This window comes from Petaurus breviceps, unplaced genomic scaffold, assembly GCF_028583685.1.
Source record: "Petaurus breviceps papuanus isolate PSGF00001 unplaced genomic scaffold, PetGlider_PUasm1.0 99, whole genome shotgun sequence".
Classification (NCBI taxonomy): Eukaryota; Metazoa; Chordata; class Mammalia; order Diprotodontia; family Petauridae; genus Petaurus; species Petaurus breviceps.
This window is the reverse complement of record NW_027187465.1, coordinates 22,275,892-22,280,197: the sequence shown is the minus strand read 5'-3', so window position 1 is coordinate 22,280,197 and position 4,306 is coordinate 22,275,892. Positions and strand designations below refer to the sequence as shown.

Below are 4,306 nucleotides of genomic sequence, written 5' to 3'. Positions count from 1 at the left end.
AGTGCTTAGAGTTTAGTCCAACATCGAAGACACCAAGACACCACTGCAAACTGGCCATGGCCAGTCATCTTGACTTTCGTCCTGCCGTTGGACTTTGATGACTCAGGATGAGAGAGGGCAGACGATGGCTTTGCACAACTCTGACTCACTTACACCCATTTCATGCCCAAGTGATGCCATTGATCCTCTTTGAAAATGAACAATAATCATTTTGGACTTTAATGTTCTCAATGTAGAGTCAGAAGGGACCTTAAAGCTGTCATGCACAATTATCTTATTTTATAAGATTTATATTTATAGATATGGAAACTGAGGCCAAGGAGGGTGGGTGATCTACCCAAAGTCTGCTTTCAGCAGATACAAGGAAAAACTCTCAGTATTCCCAGTAAAGGTGTCCATCAGTGCCCCAAAGCCTGGAATCAGCAGGAGAAGAGGGCAAAGTTTCGATGGATGCACCTCACCCCCAGCAGGACATGGACAGCACAGGGAGCCCTGTCCTTACTCCTTCAATTTTCAAATTTCTCATGCCATGACACTCTAGGGGATATCATTCTCTGCTGCTCATTTATACAGACTTCTGGGGAATGTAATAGTTTCCCAAAGAATATAGCATTGTCCTCTGGGCACTTGGAACTCCAAGGGACTCAGTCACATCCCTTAATACAAAATCTTAACACACAACCTCTACTTCCATGACAACCAGTGAGTATCTGCCACTTCTATTAAAAAGTTGTTCCCAACATAAGGACTCTCACTTTATCTCTCACTCACTCCTCGGCATCCAGCCCTCCATGGCCAAAGTACAATGAGGGGCCGGAGTGGGGTCCCTCTTCTGTTTCCTCCTAGGTTCTGATGTGTGTCAATTTGAGAAGAAATTGGCTTCATTTACTTTCTTGTTTCATTGACTCCTGGGAGAAAAAGATATTGTAGAGACGGAGCTGTCTCCTGCTGCCAGAGTCCATCGCCCATCCCAGAGATAATGACATCATTTGGGTCCACAGAGAGAGATCTGGAGTCCCCACCAGAAGTCTTAAATGGACAATACCCACCCTTTTTGTGGCCTTCCCGCAGGAACAGAAAGGCAAGATAATGGTGGGCACATCATTTTGTCTGTCTTCCTTTCTTCAAAGACACTCCCTCCATGAAGAATTCCACTCCATCCCCCCAAAAATGTTCTCTCCCTCCTGAAATTTTCTTGGGTACTAAATCTCTGTCTCTCTTTTCATTCATTTGTATTTCACTTTATTCATTTGTTTATCGCTTAAATATGACCTCATTCTCACAAACAACTCTGTTTGGGAGGTGCTATTTTTTGGGAGGTGCCATTTTACAGATGAGGAAACTGAGGCAGGCAGAGATTAAGGTTAAACCCAGCTGATGTTAAGCTCTCAGCAAGAATCTGAGACCAGATTTGAACTCATCCTGACCCCAGGTTCAATGCCCTCTACCCATTGTGCTATCTAACTGGTTCTGGTTATCCCATAGCAAATGCCCACATAAATTTTTTCCTATACCAAAGAGTGGGGAAACTGAGGCTGAGCAAGAAGGAATGCAAATGTCCTCTATAAGAGTCACAAGATGGATTCCTGGCAGAGCTGGAAGGGGCCTCAGAGACCCTCTAGCCCAATCCCCTCATTTATAAATGAGAAAATTGAAGGCTTGCTCAAGGTCACACAGCTGACAAATAACAAATAGCAGGGGACGTGGGTCCCCTGATTCCTGATACCCTGATCCTTCCCAATACACCATGTGGCTTTTTGGTTCTTTCCATCCTCTTGCTTCCCCATTAGATACAGCTGCTACCTGACCCCAACTCCTCTAATTCCCTGGAGGGGTCTGGGGAGAGCACAGAGGAGCCTGGATGGAGAGGGGACAGACCCAGAAAGGCTGTAATAGCCTATTGGTGGCTTTTTTCTGCCTTCATATTTTTAGACCTTGGGTTCCTGCCTAGAGGTCTGAGCATGGCTGACAATGGAGCCCGAACAATTCTTTGGGCTTAATAATGCCCTGCAGTAACCCTGCCTGTGTCTTCACAGTGATTTCAGCTGTCCACACGGCATGCCCCAACTTGGGGAGGGTATCATTTCTTCTCCCCCTGCATCCCAGTTTTGAGCAACAGCTGCTGGCTGCTCCCCATCTCCCCTCCCCTGCCCTTTCCTGCCTTCACCCTGCCCCCTACCTTGTCTGGCTCTCTGGCCTCCCAATGAAAACGCCATCGTTTCAGCTGGATCAGCTCATCAAGTGGTGCGGTCTGGAAGCTATATAAAGGCCCCAGTTGGGGATTGTTAATCATTTGACACGGGGGCCTGGGGTGAAGGACTTTTCAACACTCTGTCATCAGGTACAAGAGGGCTCAGGGACAGAGGGCCCCAGCAGAGATAAGGCAGCCAGGGAGGCTGGCCCTGGAGCCCAAGGTGATGAGAGAGCCACAGAGCTGGAAGAGACCATTTTACAGGTGAGGAAACTGAGGCCCCTCACATTGAAAAGAAGAAAGAACCTCAGAGACCAAAACCCTGATAACTCTCTTCTTTCCACCATTTTACAGAGGAAGAAACTGAGAGCCAGAGAAGTCCTAGGGCCAGCAGCCATTTAGAAGTGGAAGGAACTCAGACATTATGCAGTCCAGCACCCTTCTGGTCATTCTACAGAAGAAGAAGAAACCAAGGTCCAAGGAGGTAGCATTTGGCATCTTCCATTAACAGCCCCTTATTTTACAGATGAGGAAACTGAGGCCTAAAGAGAATCATAGCACAGAACTAGAAGGGGCCTCACAGATCACAGATGGCCTCCGTGGCCTTCTCTTTCAGCTAAATGGTTCTGTTTGTAACCATTGAGTTCAGCCTTTGCCCAACTGTTCTTAATGAAGGGGAGCTGACCACCTCCAGAAACATCCCATCCCATTTTTTGATAATCACCTCCAACACCATCCTCCATGTTGTTTTTGTTGTTTTGTCAGTCACATCTGACCCTCCACGACCCCATTTGGGGTTTTCTTGGCAGAGATACTGGAGTGGTTTTCCATTTCCTTCTCCAGCTCACTTTACAGATCAGGAAACTGAGGCAAACAGCTAAGTGACTTGCCCAGGGTCACACAGCTCCTCCATTTTACCAATGAGGAGCCTAAGGACCAGAGAATGGAAGAGATTTGCCCAAGGTCATGCAGATGACTCTCTACTGAATTATCTGCAGATAAGGCTCTGCTTAGCCCATCACTGTCCTGCAGGCTCACAAAGGACCAAAAGAATCACGTAGTCCAACCTCCCCATTTTACAGAAGAAACTGAGACCCATAAGGGGAAGTGGTTTGCCTAAGGGCACCCAGGTAGGTCAGTCAGGATTTGAATTCAGATCTTCTGACTTGCTATACAATGTTCTTTCCCTATGTCCCACAGCTAGTAAGGGACAAAGGGCCTACTTCCTGATGTCCACCATGATTTTAGCGTCTGAATGCTTTTTTTCCATCCGCCTGGTTTCACGTGTGGGGTTCTGAGCCTTAGACAGGGTGAGGTCAGCCCTTCTTCAGAATCCCCTACCTCCTGTGTTCACAAACACTATTGTCAAATGTGGAAAGGGTGGTTCATCTTCCATTCATTCACTCACTCACAAATGCCTCTTGTGAATCCAGTGCCGTGCTAAGCCCTGAGGATAAAACAGCGTGGGAAGATGGCTGAATGACCGTTCCTTGTAAGTGTTGTAGAGGGGATTCTTCTTCAAGTATGGGCTGGACCAGACCAACGACAGCCATGAGATCACAGACTTAGAACTCTCAGAGGTCATCCAACCCTCTCATTTTACAGATGAGGAAACAGCCTCAGGAGGGTAAGTGATGTGTTCAAGGTCATATATGTGCTTAACTTCAGAGGTAAGATTCGAACCCAGGTCCTCTGACGCAGAAAACATGAATACTATTTCCACAGCGCCATTAAACATTTTATAAACATTATCTCATCTGGTCATCCGTCCCTCCTTGTGAGGTAGAGGTTATCATCTCTCTTTTATAGACGAGGAAACTGAGTCTCAGGGAAGTCCAACAGACCTGCTGTGTGGTCCTGTGTGTGAAGCTCTTTGTCTATCTCAAAGCATGATAAATACCAGCTGCTGCGATTTTTGTCGTCATTGTTATTTACGTTTAGACCTGCCTTACAGAGCTTGCAAACCTTAAGACAGTCTATAAATGTGAACTATCACTGTTATCATACTATATTATATACTATGGGGAGAAGAGAGTACAAAGTATCATGTGAGGTCTGAGAGAGAAGAAAGCATATATCACATCGGAAAGGAGCCAGTGGGAGACTGAGTCCAAA

The 4,306-nt window shown here is 46.4% G+C and overlaps 1 long non-coding RNA gene across 1 annotated transcript; it reads left to right on the top strand.

Moving 5' to 3' along the window:
• Positions 1–2,297: 2,297 nt before the first annotated feature.
• On the top strand, positions 2,298–4,079 carry LOC138156477 (uncharacterized). The gene is made up of 3 exons (XR_011167159.1): positions 2,298–2,455; positions 2,546–2,675; positions 3,625–4,079. It is a non-coding gene; the product is annotated as an uncharacterized lncRNA (long non-coding RNA).
• Positions 4,080–4,306: the final 227 nt, after the last annotated feature.